Source organism: Petromyzon marinus, unplaced genomic scaffold (assembly GCF_048934315.1).
Source record: "Petromyzon marinus isolate PM22_M1 ecotype Great Lakes invasive population unplaced genomic scaffold, UKy_Petmar_22M1.pri1.0 PM_G_Scaffold_18, whole genome shotgun sequence".
Classification (NCBI taxonomy): Eukaryota; Metazoa; Chordata; class Hyperoartia; order Petromyzontiformes; family Petromyzontidae; genus Petromyzon; species Petromyzon marinus.
The window spans coordinates 2,385,001-2,403,643 of NW_027422739.1; positions in this window are offsets into that span (position 1 = coordinate 2,385,001).

An 18,643-nucleotide genomic window follows, 5' to 3' on the forward strand; every position below is an offset into this window, starting at 1 on the left:
TCTGACACCGTTTTCGCCCGATGTACGAGCGTCTTGATAAGAGAGGATTTTTGAGCTGGATGATGATGTGATTCTGCATTCAGATAGGCATCAGTGTGCGTTTGCTTTCTGTAAACGCTGTGTGTTATTTTACCGTTTAGGCCATGTCCAAGCAAAATATCTAGGAATGGGAGTGTGTTATTCACCTCCATTTCCATGGTGAACTGGATGGCCGGGTTTTGTGCATTGAGATGATTTAGAAAATCATTAAGTGTATCTTTACCATGTGGCCAGACAACCAAAGTGTCATCCACATACCTAAACCAAAAGGATGGTTTTAATGTGCTCGAGGCAAGTGCTCTTATTTCAAAGTTTTCCATGAACAAATTTGCTATAGCAGGGGATAAAGGAGAACCCATTGCTGCTCCTTCCTTTTGTTTAAAGAAATCCCCTCTCCATAAGAAGTAAGTGTTATTTAAACAATGGCCAGCAAGTTTCGGAATATCTTTTTGTAAACCGGTATTCTTTACTAGTGTATCAAGTAATTTAAGCGATTCGTCCACTGGAACCTTAGTGAATAGAGAAATAACATCAAAACTTACCAGAATATCATCAGGAGTAAGTTTAATATCTTTAATCACATTCACAAGATGTTCTGAATTTTTTATGAATGAAGATGTCTTACCGATGTAGGGCTGTATTTGTTTGGTTATATATTTTGCTAATTGATATGTGGCAGAGCCAATTGTACTGACTATGGGTCGTAATGGGATGCCGATTTTATGAATCTTTGGTAGCCCATAGAGTCTAGGTGGTTTTGAGGCCCTTGGCTTAATTAGGTATTGCTCATTTTTAGGGATTAATGAATTTGCAATTATTGCAGTGGTCTTACGTTCTAAAGTATTAGTTGGATCTCGTTTAATTTTAATGTAGGTACTTTCCTCTAGTAAATTTCTAATTTTATTATCATAATCGGCTCGTGACATCACTACAGTAGTGCGGCCTTTATCAGCTGCTAGGATTTGGATATCCTTATTTACACGCAGCTCTCTTAAGGCTTTTGCCTCGTTAGAGCTAATATTTACTTTTGGAACTTTGCTATTCTCAATTATTTTAGCAACCTCATGTCTAGTCATCTCTGCCTCATTATGTGGAAGGAGTCTAACTGCTGATTCTACCTCAGCAATTATCTCATCCACTGGAATTGTGCTTGGGGTAACGGCAAAGTTAAGGCCTTTAGAAAGGATAGAGACCATGTCACCGGTTAATACAGTGTTGGTCAAGTTCAGTACAGTTTTGTTTTTACATTTTTGGTTTTCAGTAGGGATTTGTTTATTTTGTAGTCTAGAAAATTTATTAATTTGGTTAGTTTTTGTTAGTTTAAACACATTATCAGCCGATTGTTGTGTTATGTTATCGATTATATTCCAATAATGCATAGATACACTATTGCTTATATCTAAGTGTAACTGCTTTAGCGATTCCGAAATGTAAGATAATTCACTCCTATTGTGCTGTATTCTCTCTATTAATAATAATTCGCTAGCTTTGTGTAGTATTTGGTTAGCTTTAGAAGACTTTATGTGATGTGTTATTTTAACTGCGTTTGGTATTACCTTTGAATCTCTGCACCTTTTGAGGAACGCCAGTGAAGATATCAATTTCATCCGCTTAATGCGAAGCTTCTCCAATTTTCTGGTTTTAAGAAAAGTATCCTCCCCATAGAGGTTAGTCAGTTTAACACGTAGGCTTTCGCGACCAATATTATTCATAATAAAGGTTTTTGGGTTAGATCGCGTTTATTTATAAATGTGTCGCAACCCTCCACCACCCGACACGGCCAATCAGCAAAAAAAGTGTCACGTTGACAAAAGACAAATAATTCACTACTTCAGCCCACCGGTGTGTTGAAGAGTTAATCCACATTTACAGTTTGAGTACGACGTTTCGCTGGTAAATACTTCCAGCATCATCGGGCAATTCGCCAGAATGGTAAAGCCCTCGCTTGCTCCCGGTTTTATATAGAGCAGCAGGGTGACGTCATCACTTAACTCATCAGGTGCAGTGATTAGAGGCGGAGGGGGGGGGGTAATGTAATTATATAATCGATTAGTAATCAGTCATTGGTTATGATTAGTAATGAGTTGTAGATTAGTAATTCTTTAAATCAAAATGTAATGTGTATTATTTAATAATACGCTTCCAGGCCGCACTAAGCCGGTAGCTGTCAGAACGATTAAAGTTATTCTTGTTCCTCTCAATTTCAATGGATTCTCTAATTAGTCTTTGCCAGTAATAATTAGTTTTACACACCACTGCAACATTGTCAAAATCAATTGAGTGTCCTTGTTGACAAGCATGTTCTGCCACTGCCGACAGTTGTGTTTGAGATAATTTAATATTTCTCTGATGTTCTTTTAGTCTTACGCTGATGTTACGTCCCGTCTGCCCAATGTAGCAGCTGCCACATGAACAATTAATCCGATATACACCTTCTGTTGATAGTTTAGGTAATGCGTCTTTAGTGCAAGATACTAGTTTTTGAATTTTGTGTACTGTACCAAATCTTACTGTAATGTTTTGCTTTTGCAAAACGCGGGCTAATTTGTCAGTTACTCCTGAGATATATGGAATTTTTATTGTTTTAACAATCTGGTCGCTTTCAGTAGTATTGCTTTGCGATCGTGATTTGGCATTCAGTGCTCTGTTAATTTGAGCATTATTGTAGCCATTCTGTCGCAGTGCGTCTTTAACGTGTTTAATCTCTCTCACTAGACTCTCACCATCTGACACCGTTTTCGCCCGATGTACGAGCGTCTTGATAAGAGAGGATTTTTGAGCTGGATGATGATGTGATTCTGCATTCAGATAGGCATCAGTGTGCGTTTGCTTTCTGTAAACGCTGTGTGTTATTTTACCGTTTAGGCCATGTCCAAGCAAAATATCTAGGAATGGGAGTGTGTTATTCACCTCCATTTCCATGGTGAACTGGATGGCCGGGTTTTGTGCATTGAGATGATTTAGAAAATCATTAAGTGTATCTTTACCATGTGGCCAGACAACCAAAGTGTCATCCACATACCTAAACCAAAAGGATGGTTTTAATGTGCTCGAGGCAAGTGCTCTTATTTCAAAGTTTTCCATGAACAAATTTGCTATAGCAGGGGATAAAGGAGAACCCATTGCTGCTCCTTCCTTTTGTTTAAAGAAATCCCCTCTCCATAAGAAGTAAGTGTTATTTAAACAATGGCCAGCAAGTTTCGGAATATCTTTTTGTAAACCGGTATTCTTTACTAGTGTATCAAGTAATTTAAGCGATTCGTCCACTGGAACCTTAGTGAATAGAGAAATAACATCAAAACTTACCAGAATATCATCAGGAGTAAGTTTAATATCTTTAATCACATTCACAAGATGTTCTGAATTTTTTATGAATGAAGATGTCTTACCGATGTAGGGCTGTATTTGTTTGGTTATATATTTTGCTAATTGATATGTGGCAGAGCCAATTGTACTGACTATGGGTCGTAATGGGATGCCGATTTTATGAATCTTTGGTAGCCCATAGAGTCTAGGTGGTTTTGAGGCCCTTGGCTTAATTAGGTATTGCTCATTTTTAGGGATTAATGAATTTGCAATTATTGCAGTGGTCTTACGTTCTAAAGTATTAGTTGGATCTCGTTTAATTTTAATGTAGGTACTTTCCTCTAGTAAATTTCTAATTTTATTATCATAATCGGCTCGTGACATCACTACAGTAGTGCGGCCTTTATCAGCTGCTAGGATTTGGATATCCTTATTTACACGCAGCTCTCTTAAGGCTTTTGCCTCGTTAGAGCTAATATTTACTTTTGGAACTTTGCTATTCTCAATTATTTTAGCAACCTCATGTCTAGTCATCTCTGCCTCATTATGTGGAAGGAGTCTAACTGCTGATTCTACCTCAGCAATTATCTCATCCACTGGAATTGTGCTTGGGGTAACGGCAAAGTTAAGGCCTTTAGAAAGGATAGAGACCATGTCACCGGTTAATACAGTGTTGGTCAAGTTCAGTACAGTTTTGTTTTTACATTTTTGGTTTTCAGTAGGGATTTGTTTATTTTGTAGTCTAGAAAATTTATTAATTTGGTTAGTTTTTGTTAGTTTAAACACATTATCAGCCGATTGTTGTGTTATGTTATCGATTATATTCCAATAATGCATAGATACACTATTGCTTATATCTAAGTGTAACTGCTTTAGCGATTCCGAAATGTAAGATAATTCACTCCTATTGTGCTGTATTCTCTCTATTAATAATAATTCGCTAGCTTTGTGTAGTATTTGGTTAGCTTTAGAAGACTTTATGTGATGTGTTATTTTAACTGCGTTTGGTATTACCTTTGAATCTCTGCACCTTTTGAGGAACGCCAGTGAAGATATCAATTTCATCCGCTTAATGCGAAGCTTCTCCAATTTTCTGGTTTTAAGAAAAGTATCCTCCCCATAGAGGTTAGTCAGTTTAACACGTAGGCTTTCGCGACCAATATTATTCATAATAAAGGTTTTTGGGTTAGATCGCGTTTATTTATAAATGTGTCGCAACCCTCCACCACCCGACACGGCCAATCAGCAAAAAAAGTGTCACGTTGACAAAAGACAAATAATTCACTACTTCAGCCCACCGGTGTGTTGAAGAGTTAATCCACATTTACAGTTTGAGTACGACGTTTCGCTGGTAAATACTTCCAGCATCATCGGGCAATTCGCCAGAATGGTAAAGCCCTCGCTTGCTCCCGGTTTTATATAGAGCAGCAGGGTGACGTCATCACTTAACTCATCAGGTGCAGTGATTAGAGGCGGAGGGGGGGGGGTAATGTAATTATATAATCGATTAGTAATCAGTCATTGGTTATGATTAGTAATGAGTTGTAGATTAGTAATTCTTTAAATCAAAATGTAATGTGTATTATTTAATAATACGCTTCCAGGCCGCACTAAGCCGGTAGCTGTCAGAACGATTAAAGTTATTCTTGTTCCTCTCAATTTCAATGGATTCTCTAATTAGTCTTTGCCAGTAATAATTAGTTTTACACACCACTGCAACATTGTCAAAATCAATTGAGTGTCCTTGTTGACAAGCATGTTCTGCCACTGCCGACAGTTGTGTTTGAGATAATTTAATATTTCTCTGATGTTCTTTTAGTCTTACGCTGATGTTACGTCCCGTCTGCCCAATGTAGCAGCTGCCACATGAACAATTAATCCGATATACACCTTCTGTTGATAGTTTAGGTAATGCGTCTTTAGTGCAAGATACTAGTTTTTGAATTTTGTGTACTGTACCAAATCTTACTGTAATGTTTTGCTTTTGCAAAACGCGGGCTAATTTGTCAGTTACTCCTGAGATATATGGAATTTTTATTGTTTTAACAATCTGGTCGCTTTCAGTAGTATTGCTTTGCGATCGTGATTTGGCATTCAGTGCTCTGTTAATTTGAGCATTATTGTAGCCATTCTGTCGCAGTGCGTCTTTAACGTGTTTAATCTCTCTCACTAGACTCTCACCATCTGACACCGTTTTCGCCCGATGTACGAGCGTCTTGATAAGAGAGGATTTTTGAGCTGGATGATGATGTGATTCTGCATTCAGATAGGCATCTGTGTGCGTTTGCTTTCTGTAAACGCTGTGTGTTATTTTACCGTTTAGGCCATGTCCAAGCAAAATATCTAGGAATGGGAGTGTGTTATTCACCTCCATTTCCATGGTGAACTGGATGGCCGGGTTTTGTGCATTGAGATGATTTAGAAAATCATTAAGTGTATCTTTACCATGTGGCCAGACAACCAAAGTGTCATCCACATACCTAAACCAAAAGGATGGTTTTAATGTGCTCGAGGCAAGTGCTCTTATTTCAAAGTTTTCCATGAACAAATTTGCTATAGCAGGGGATAAAGGAGAACCCATTGCTGCTCCTTCCTTTTGTTTAAAGAAATCCCCTCTCCATAAGAAGTAAGTGTTATTTAAACAATGGCCAGCAAGTTTCGGAATATCTTTTTGTAAACCGGTATTCTTTACTAGTGTATCAAGTAATTTAAGCGATTCGTCCACTGGAACCTTAGTGAATAGAGAAATAACATCAAAACTTACCAGAATATCATCAGGAGTAAGTTTAATATCTTTAATCACATTCACAAGATGTTCTGAATTTTTTATGAATGAAGATGTCTTACCGATGTAGGGCTGTATTTGTTTGGTTATATATTTTGCTAATTGATATGTGGCAGAGCCAATTGTACTGACTATGGGTCGTAATGGGATGCCGATTTTATGAATCTTTGGTAGCCCATAGAGTCTAGGTGGTTTTGAGGCCCTTGGCTTAATTAGGTATTGCTCATTTTTAGGGATTAATGAATTTGCAATTATTGCAGTGGTCTTACGTTCTAAAGTATTAGTTGGATCTCGTTTAATTTTAATGTAGGTACTTTCCTCTAGTAAATTTCTAATTTTATTATCATAATCGGCTCGTGACATCACTACAGTAGTGCGGCCTTTATCAGCTGCTAGGATTTGGATATCCTTATTTACACGCAGCTCTCTTAAGGCTTTTGCCTCGTTAGAGCTAATATTTACTTTTGGAACTTTGCTATTCTCAATTATTTTAGCAACCTCATGTCTAGTCATCTCTGCCTCATTATGTGGAAGGAGTCTAACTGCTGATTCTACCTCAGCAATTATCTCATCCACTGGAATTGTGCTTGGGGTAACGGCAAAGTTAAGGCCTTTAGAAAGGATAGAGACCATGTCACCGGTTAATACAGTGTTGGTCAAGTTCAGTACAGTTTTGTTTTTACATTTTTGGTTTTCAGTAGGGATTTGTTTATTTTGTAGTCTAGAAAATTTATTAATTTGGTTAGTTTTTGTTAGTTTAAACACATTATCAGCCGATTGTTGTGTTATGTTATCGATTATATTCCAATAATGCATAGATACACTATTGCTTATATCTAAGTGTAACTGCTTTAGCGATTCCGAAATGTAAGATAATTCACTCCTATTGTGCTGTATTCTCTCTATTAATAATAATTCGCTAGCTTTGTGTAGTATTTTGATGAGTTAAGTGATGACGTCACCCTGCTGCTCTATATAAAACCGGGAGCAAGCGAGGGCTTTACCATTCTGGCGAATTGCCCGATGATGCTGGAAGTATTTACCAGCGAAACGTCGTACTCAAACTGTAAATGTGGATTAACTCTTCAACACACCGGTGGGCTGAAGTAGTGAATTATTTGTCTTTTGTCAACGTGACACTTTTTTTGCTGATTGGCCGTGTCGGGTGGTGGAGGGTTGCGACACATTTATAAATAAACGCGATCTAACCCAAAAACCTTTATTATGAATAATATTGGTCGCGAAAGCCTACGTGTTAAACTGACTAACCTCTATGGGGAGGATACTTTTCTTAAAACCAGAAAATTGGAGAAGCTTCGCATTAAGCGGATGAAATTGATATCTTCACTGGCGTTCCTCAAAAGGTGCAGAGATTCAAAGGTAATACCAAACGCAGTTAAAATAACACATCACATAAAGTCTTCTAAAGCTAACCAAATACTACACAAAGCTAGCGAATTATTATTAATAGAGAGAATACAGCACAATAGGAGTGAATTATCTTACATTTCGGAATCGCTAAAGCAGTTACACTTAGATATAAGCAATAGTGTATCTATGCATTATTGGAATATAATCGATAACATAACACAACAATCGGCTGATAATGTGTTTAAACTAACAAAAACTAACCAAATTAATAAATTTTCTAGACTACAAAATAAACAAATCCCTACTGAAAACCAAAAATGTAAAAACAAAACTGTACTGAACTTGACCAACACTGTATTAACCGGTGACATGGTCTCTATCCTTTCTAAAGGCCTTAACTTTGCCGTTACCCCAAGCACAATTCCAGTGGATGAGATAATTGCTGAGGTAGAATCAGCAGTTAGACTCCTTCCACATAATGAGGCAGAGATGACTAGACATGAGGTTGCTAAAATAATTGAGAATAGCAAAGTTCCAAAAGTAAATATTAGCTCTAACGAGGCAAAAGCCTTAAGAGAGCTGCGTGTAAATAAGGATATCCAAATCCTAGCAGCTGATAAAGGCCGCACTACTGTAGTGATGTCACGAGCCGATTATGATAATAAAATTAGAAATTTACTAGAGGAAAGTACCTACATTAAAATTAAACGAGATCCAACTAATACTTTAGAACGTAAGACCACTGCAATAATTGCAAATTCATTAATCCCTAAAAATGAGCAATACCTAATTAAGCCAAGGGCCTCAAAACCACCTAGACTCTATGGGCTACCAAAGATTCATAAAATCGGCATCCCATTACGACCCATAGTCAGTACAATTGGCTCTGCCACATATCAATTAGCAAAATATATAACCAAACAAATACAGCCCTACATCGGTAAGACATCTTCATTCATAAAAAATTCAGAACATCTTGTGAATGTGATTAAAGATATTAAACTTACTCCTGATGATATTCTGGTAAGTTTTGATGTTATTTCTCTATTCACTAAGGTTCCAGTGGACGAATCGCTTAAATTACTTGATACACTAGTAAAGAATACCGGTTTACAAAAAGATATTCCGAAACTTGCTGGCCATTGTTTAAATAACACTTACTTCTTATGGAGAGGGGATTTCTTTAAACAAAAGGAAGGAGCAGCAATGGGTTCTCCTTTATCCCCTGCTATAGCAAATTTGTTCATGGAAAACTTTGAAATAAGAGCACTTGCCTCGAGCACATTAAAACCATCCTTTTGGTTTAGGTATGTGGATGACACTTTGGTTGTCTGGCCACATGGTAAAGATACACTTAATGATTTTCTAAATCATCTCAATGCACAAAACCCGGCCATCCAGTTCACCATGGAAATGGAGGTGAATAACACACTCCCATTCCTAGATATTTTGCTTGGACATGGCCTAAACGGTAAAATAACACACAGCGTTTACAGAAAGCAAACGCACACTGATGCCTATCTGAATGCAGAATCACATCATCATCCAGCTCAAAAATCCTCTCTTATCAAGACGCTCGTACATCGGGCGAAAACGGTGTCAGATGGTGAGAGTCTAGTGAGAGAGATTAAACACGTTAAAGACGCACTGCGACAGAATGGCTACAATAATGCTCAAATTAACAGAGCACTGAATGCCAAATCACGATCGCAAAGCAATACTACTGAAAGCGACCAGATTGTTAAAACAATAAAAATTCCATATATCTCAGGAGTAACTGACAAATTAGCCCGCGTTTTGCAAAAGCAAAACATTACAGTAAGATTTGGTACAGTACACAAAATTCAAAAACTAGTATCTTGCACTAAAGACGCATTACCTAAACTATCAACAGAAGGTGTATATCGGATTAATTGTTCATGTGGCAGCTGCTACATTGGGCAGACGGGACGTAACATCAGCGTAAGACTAAAAGAACATCAGAGAAATATTAAATTATCTCAAACACAACTGTCGGCAGTGGCAGAACATGCTTGTCAACAAGGACACTCAATTGATTTTGACAATGTTGCAGTGGTGTGTAAAACTAATTATTACTGGCAAAGACTAATTAGAGAATCCATTGAAATTGAGAGGAACAAGAATAACTTTAATCGTTCTGACAGCTACCGGCTTAGTGCGGCCTGGAAGCGTATTATTAAATAATACACATTACATTTTGATTTAAAGAATTACTAATCTACAACTCATTACTAATCATAACCAATGACTGATTACTAATCGATTATATAATTACATTACCCCCCCCCCTCCGCCTCTAATCACTGCACCTGATGAGTTAAGTGATGACGTCACCCTGCTGCTCTATATAAAACCGGGAGCAAGCGAGGGCTTTACCATTCTGGCGAATTGCCCGATGATGCTGGAAGTATTTACCAGCGAAACGTCGTACTCAAACTGTAAATGTGGATTAACTCTTCAACACACCGGTGGGCTGAAGTAGTGAATTATTTGTCTTTTGTCAACGTGACACTTTTTTTTGCTGATTGGCCGTGTCGGGTGGTGGAGGGTTGCGACACATTTATAAATAAACGCGATCTAACCCAAAAACCTTTATTATGAATAATATTGGTCGCGAAAGCCTACGTGTTAAACTGACTAACCTCTATGGGGAGGATACTTTTCTTAAAACCAGAAAATTGGAGAAGCTTCGCATTAAGCGGATGAAATTGATATCTTCACTGGCGTTCCTCAAAAGGTGCAGAGATTCAAAGGTAATACCAAACGCAGTTAAAATAACACATCACATAAAGTCTTCTAAAGCTAACCAAATACTACACAAAGCTAGCGAATTATTATTAATAGAGAGAATACAGCACAATAGGAGTGAATTATCTTACATTTCGGAATCGCTAAAGCAGTTACACTTAGATATAAGCAATAGTGTATCTATGCATTATTGGAATATAATCGATAACATAACACAACAATCGGCTGATAATGTGTTTAAACTAACAAAAACTAACCAAATTAATAAATTTTCTAGACTACAAAATAAACAAATCCCTACTGAAAACCAAAAATGTAAAAACAAAACTGTACTGAACTTGACCAACACTGTATTAACCGGTGACATGGTCTCTATCCTTTCTAAAGGCCTTAACTTTGCCGTTACCCCAAGCACAATTCCAGTGGATGAGATAATTGCTGAGGTAGAATCAGCAGTTAGACTCCTTCCACATAATGAGGCAGAGATGACTAGACATGAGGTTGCTAAAATAATTGAGAATAGCAAAGTTCCAAAAGTAAATATTAGCTCTAACGAGGCAAAAGCCTTAAGAGAGCTGCGTGTAAATAAGGATATCCAAATCCTAGCAGCTGATAAAGGCCGCACTACTGTAGTGATGTCACGAGCCGATTATGATAATAAAATTAGAAATTTACTAGAGGAAAGTACCTACATTAAAATTAAACGAGATCCAACTAATACTTTAGAACGTAAGACCACTGCAATAATTGCAAATTCATTAATCCCTAAAAATGAGCAATACCTAATTAAGCCAAGGGCCTCAAAACCACCTAGACTCTATGGGCTACCAAAGATTCATAAAATCGGCATCCCATTACGACCCATAGTCAGTACAATTGGCTCTGCCACATATCAATTAGCAAAATATATAACCAAACAAATACAGCCCTACATCGGTAAGACATCTTCATTCATAAAAAAATTCAGAACATCTTGTGAATGTGATTAAAGATATTAAACTTACTCCTGATGATATTCTGGTAAGTTTTGATGTTATTTCTCTATTCACTAAGGTTCCAGTGGACGAATCGCTTAAATTACTTGATACACTAGTAAAGAATACCGGTTTACAAAAAGATATTCCGAAACTTGCTGGCCATTGTTTAAATAACACTTACTTCTTATGGAGAGGGGATTTCTTTAAACAAAAGGAAGGAGCAGCAATGGGTTCTCCTTTATCCCCTGCTATAGCAAATTTGTTCATGGAAAACTTTGAAATAAGAGCACTTGCCTCGAGCACATTAAAACCATCCTTTTGGTTTAGGTATGTGGATGACACTTTGGTTGTCTGGCCACATGGTAAAGATACACTTAATGATTTTCTAAATCATCTCAATGCACAAAACCCGGCCATCCAGTTCACCATGGAAATGGAGGTGAATAACACACTCCCATTCCTAGATATTTTGCTTGGACATGGCCTAAACGGTAAAATAACACACAGCGTTTACAGAAAGCAAACGCACACTGATGCCTATCTGAATGCAGAATCACATCATCATCCAGCTCAAAAATCCTCTCTTATCAAGACGCTCGTACATCGGGCGAAAACGGTGTCAGATGGTGAGAGTCTAGTGAGAGAGATTAAACACGTTAAAGACGCACTGCGACAGAATGGCTACAATAATGCTCAAATTAACAGAGCACTGAATGCCAAATCACGATCGCAAAGCAATACTACTGAAAGCGACCAGATTGTTAAAACAATAAAAATTCCATATATCTCAGGAGTAACTGACAAATTAGCCCGCGTTTTGCAAAAGCAAAACATTACAGTAAGATTTGGTACAGTACACAAAATTCAAAAACTAGTATCTTGCACTAAAGACGCATTACCTAAACTATCAACAGAAGGTGTATATCGGATTAATTGTTCATGTGGCAGCTGCTACATTGGGCAGACGGGACGTAACATCAGCGTAAGACTAAAAGAACATCAGAGAAATATTAAATTATCTCAAACACAACTGTCGGCAGTGGCAGAACATGCTTGTCAACAAGGACACTCAATTGATTTTGACAATGTTGCAGTGGTGTGTAAAACTAATTATTACTGGCAAAGACTAATTAGAGAATCCATTGAAATTGAGAGGAACAAGAATAACTTTAATCGTTCTGACAGCTACCGGCTTAGTGCGGCCTGGAAGCGTATTATTAAATAATACACATTACATTTTGATTTAAAGAATTACTAATCTACAACTCATTACTAATCATAACCAATGACTGATTACTAATCGATTATATAATTACATTACCCCCCCCCCTCCGCCTCTAATCACTGCACCTGATGAGTTAAGTGATGACGTCACCCTGCTGCTCTATATAAAACCGGGAGCAAGCGAGGGCTTTACCATTCTGGCGAATTGCCCGATGATGCTGGAAGTATTTACCAGCGAAACGTCGTACTCAAACTGTAAATGTGGATTAACTCTTCAACACACCGGTGGGCTGAAGTAGTGAATTATTTGTCTTTTGTCAACGTGACACTTTTTTTGCTGATTGGCCGTGTCGGGTGGTGGAGGGTTGCGACACATTTATAAATAAACGCGATCTAACCCAAAAACCTTTATTATGAATAATATTGGTCGCGAAAGCCTACGTGTTAAACTGACTAACCTCTATGGGGAGGATACTTTTCTTAAAACCAGAAAATTGGAGAAGCTTCGCATTAAGCGGATGAAATTGATATCTTCACTGGCGTTCCTCAAAAGGTGCAGAGATTCAAAGGTAATACCAAACGCAGTTAAAATAACACATCACATAAAGTCTTCTAAAGCTAACCGAATACTACACAAAGCTAGCGAATTATTATTAATAGAGAGAATACAGCACAATAGGAGTGAATTATCTTACATTTCGGAATCGCTAAAGCAGTTACACTTAGATATAAGCAATAGTGTATCTATGCATTATTGGAATATAATCGATAACATAACACAACAATCGGCTGATAATGTGTTTAAACTAACAAAAACTAACCAAATTAATAAATTTTCTAGACTACAAAATAAACAAATCCCTACTGAAAACCAAAAATGTAAAAACAAAACTGTACTGAACTTGACCAACACTGTATTAACCGGTGACATGGTCTCTATCCTTTCTAAAGGCCTTAACTTTGCCGTTACCCCAAGCACAATTCCAGTGGATGAGATAATTGCTGAGGTAGAATCAGCAGTTAGACTCCTTCCACATAATGAGGCAGAGATGACTAGACATGAGGTTGCTAAAATAATTGAGAATAGCAAAGTTCCAAAAGTAAATATTAGCTCTAACGAGGCAAAAGCCTTAAGAGAGCTGCGTGTAAATAAGGATATCCAAATCCTAGCAGCTGATAAAGGCCGCACTACTGTAGTGATGTCACGAGCCGATTATGATAATAAAATTAGAAATTTACTAGAGGAAAGTACCTACATTAAAATTAAACGAGATCCAACTAATACTTTAGAACGTAAGACCACTGCAATAATTGCAAATTCATTAATCCCTAAAAATGAGCAATACCTAATTAAGCCAAGGGCCTCAAAACCACCTAGACTCTATGGGCTACCAAAGATTCATAAAATCGGCATCCCATTACGACCCATAGTCAGTACAATTGGCTCTGCCACATATCAATTAGCAAAATATATAACCAAACAAATACAGCCCTACATCGGTAAGACATCTTCATTCATAAAAAATTCAGAACATCTTGTGAATGTGATTAAAGATATTAAACTTACTCCTGATGATATTCTGGTAAGTTTTGATGTTATTTCTCTATTCACTAAGGTTCCAGTGGACGAATCGCTTAAATTACTTGATACACTAGTAAAGAATACCGGTTTACAAAAAGATATTCCGAAACTTGCTGGCCATTGTTTAAATAACACTTACTTCTTATGGAGAGGGGATTTCTTTAAACAAAAGGAAGGAGCAGCAATGGGTTCTCCTTTATCCCCTGCTATAGCAAATTTGTTCATGGAAAACTTTGAAATAAGAGCACTTGCCTCGAGCACATTAAAACCATCCTTTTGGTTTAGGTATGTGGATGACACTTTGGTTGTCTGGCCACATGGTAAAGATACACTTAATGATTTTCTAAATCATCTCAATGCACAAAACCCGGCCATCCAGTTCACCATGGAAATGGAGGTGAATAACACACTCCCATTCCTAGATATTTTGCTTGGACATGGCCTAAACGGTAAAATAACACACAGCGTTTACAGAAAGCAAACGCACACTGATGCCTATCTGAATGCAGAATCACATCATCATCCAGCTCAAAAATCCTCTCTTATCAAGACGCTCGTACATCGGGCGAAAACGGTGTCAGATGGTGAGAGTCTAGTGAGAGAGATTAAACATGTTAAAGACGCACTGCGACAGAATGGCTACAATAATGCTCAAATTAACAGAGCACTGAATGCCAAATCACGATCGCAAAGCAATACTACTGAAAGCGACCAGATTGTTAAAACAATAAAAATTCCATATATCTCAGGAGTAACTGACAAATTAGCCCGCGTTTTGCAAAAGCAAAACATTACAGTAAGATTTGGTACAGTACACAAAATTCAAAAACTAGTATCTTGCACTAAAGACGCATTACCTAAACTATCAACAGAAGGTGTATATCGGATTAATTGTTCATGTGGCAGCTGCTACATTGGGCAGACGGGACGTAACATCAGCGTAAGACTAAAAGAACATCAGAGAAATATTAAATTATCTCAAACACAACTGTCGGCAGTGGCAGAACATGCTTGTCAACAAGGACACTCAATTGATTTTGACAATGTTGCAGTGGTGTGTAAAACTAATTATTACTGGCAAAGACTAATTAGAGAATCCATTGAAATTGAGAGGAACAAGAATAACTTTAATCGTTCTGACAGCTACCGGCTTAGTGCGGCCTGGAAGCGTATTATTAAATAATACACATTACATTTTGATTTAAAGAATTACTAATCTACAACTCATTACTAATCATAACCAATGACTGATTACTAATCGATTATATAATTACATTACCCCCCCCCCTCCGCCTCTAATCACTGCACCTGATGAGTTAAGTGATGACGTCACCCTGCTGCTCTATATAAAACCGGGAGCAAGCGAGGGCTTTACCATTCTGGCGAATTGCCCGATGATGCTGGAAGTATTTACCAGCGAAACGTCGTACTCAAACTGTAAATGTGGATTAACTCTTCAACACACCGGTGGGCTGAAGTAGTGAATTATTTGTCTTTTGTCAACGTGACACTTTTTTTGCTGATTGGCCGTGTCGGGTGGTGGAGGGTTGCGACACATTTATAAATAAACGCGATCTAACCCAAAAACCTTTATTATGAATAATATTGGTCGCGAAAGCCTACGTGTTAAACTGACTAACCTCTATGGGGAGGATACTTTTCTTAAAACCAGAAAATTGGAGAAGCTTCGCATTAAGCGGATGAAATTGATATCTTCACTGGCGTTCCTCAAAAGGTGCAGAGATTCAAAGGTAATACCAAACGCAGTTAAAATAACACATCACATAAAGTCTTCTAAAGCTAACCAAATACTACACAAAGCTAGCGAATTATTATTAATAGAGAGAATACAGCACAATAGGAGTGAATTATCTTACATTTCGGAATCGCTAAAGCAGTTACACTTAGATATAAGCAATAGTGTATCTATGCATTATTGGAATATAATCGATAACATAACACAACAATCGGCTGATAATGTGTTTAAACTAACAAAAACTAACCAAATTAATAAATTTTCTAGACTACAAAATAAACAAATCCCTACTGAAAACCAAAAATGTAAAAACAAAACTGTACTGAACTTGACCAACACTGTATTAACCGGTGACATGGTCTCTATCCTTTCTAAAGGCCTTAACTTTGCCGTTACCCCAAGCACAATTCCAGTGGATGAGATAATTGCTGAGGTAGAATCAGCAGTTAGACTCCTTCCACATAATGAGGCAGAGATGACTAGACATGAGGTTGCTAAAATAATTGAGAATAGCAAAGTTCCAAAAGTAAATATTAGCTCTAACGAGGCAAAAGCCTTAAGAGAGCTGCGTGTAAATAAGGATATCCAAATCCTAGCAGCTGATAAAGGCCGCACTACTGTAGTGATGTCACGAGCCGATTATGATAATAAAATTAGAAATTTACTAGAGGAAAGTACCTACATTAAAATTAAACGAGATCCAACTAATACTTTAGAACGTAAGACCACTGCAATAATTGCAAATTCATTAATCCCTAAAAATGAGCAATACCTAATTAAGCCAAGGGCCTCAAAACCACCTAGACTCTATGGGCTACCAAAGATTCATAAAATCGGCATCCCATTACGACCCATAGTCAGTACAATTGGCTCTGCCACATATCAATTAGCAAAATATATAACCAAACAAATACAGCCCTACATCGGTAAGACATCTTCATTCATAAAAAATTCAGAACATCTTGTGAATGTGATTAAAGATATTAAACTTACTCCTGATGATATTCTGGTAAGTTTTGATGTTATTTCTCTATTCACTAAGGTTCCAGTGGACGAATCGCTTAAATTACTTGATACACTAGTAAAGAATACCGGTTTACAAAAAGATATTCCGAAACTTGCTGGCCATTGTTTAAATAACACTTACTTCTTATGGAGAGGGGATTTCTTTAAACAAAAGGAAGGAGCAGCAATGGGTTCTCCTTTATCCCCTGCTATAGCAAATTTGTTCATGGAAAACTTTGAAATAAGAGCACTTGCCTCGAGCACATTAAAACCATCCTTTTGGTTTAGGTATGTGGATGACACTTTGGTTGTCTGGCCACATGGTAAAGATACACTTAATGATTTTCTAAATCATCTCAATGCACAAAACCCGGCCATCCAGTTCACCATGGAAATGGAGGTGAATAACACACTCCCATTCCTAGATATTTTGCTTGGACATGGCCTAAACGGTAAAATAACACACAGCGTTTACAGAAAGCAAACGCACACTGATGCCTATCTGAATGCAGAATCACATCATCATCCAGCTCAAAAATCCTCTCTTATCAAGACGCTCGTACATCGGGCGAAAACGGTGTCAGATGGTGAGAGTCTAGTGAGAGAGATTAAACACGTTAAAGACGCACTGCGACAGAATGGCTACAATAATGCTCAAATTAACAGAGCACTGAATGCCAAATCACGATCGCAAAGCAATACTACTGAAAGCGACCAGATTGTTAAAACAATAAAAATTCCATATATCTCAGGAGTAACTGACAAATTAGCCCGCGTTTTGCAAAAGCAAAACATTACAGTAAGATTTGGTACAGTACACAAAATTAAAAAACTAGTATCTTGCACTAAAGACGCATTACCTAAACTATCAACAGAAGGTGTATATCGGATTAATTGTTCATGTGGCAGCTGCTACATTGGGCAGACGGGACGTAACATCAGCGTAAGACTAAAAGAACATCAGAGAAATATTAAATTATCTCAAACACAACTGTCGGCAGTGGCAGAACATGCTTGTCAACAAGGACACTCAATTGATTTTGACAATGTTGCAGTGGTGTGTAAAACTAATTATTACTGGCAAAGACTAATTAGAGAATCCATTGAAATTGAGAGGAACAAGAATAACTTTAATCGTTCTGACAGCTACCGGCTTAGTGCGGCCTGGAAGCGTATTATTAAATAATACACATTACATTTTGATTTAAAGAATTACTAATCTACAACTCATTACTAATCATAACCAATGACTGATTACTAATCGATTATATAATTACATTACCCCCCCCCCTCCGCCTCTAATCACTGCACCTGATGAGTTAAGTGATGACGTCACCCTGCTGCTCTATATAAAACCGGGAGCAAGCGAGGGCTTTACCATTCTGGCGAATTGCCCGATGATGCTGGAAGTATTTACCAGCGAAACGTCGTACTCAAACTGTAAATGTGGATTAACTCTTCAACACACCGGTGGGCTGAAGTAGTGAATTATTTGTCTTTTGTCAACGTGACACTTTTTTTGCTGATTGGCCGTGTCGGGTGGTGGAGGGTTGCGACACATTTATAAATAAACGCGATCTAACCCAAAAACCTTTATTATGAATAATATTGGTCGCGAAAGCCTACGTGTTAAACTGACTAACCTCTATGGGGAGGATACTTTTCTTAAAACCAGAAAATTGGAGAAGCTTCGCATTAAGCGGATGAAATTGATATCTTCACTGGCGTTCCTCAAAAGGTGCAGAGATTCAAAGGTAATACCAAACGCAGTTAAAATAACACATCACATAAAGTCTTCTAAAGCTAACCAAATACTACACAAAGCTAGC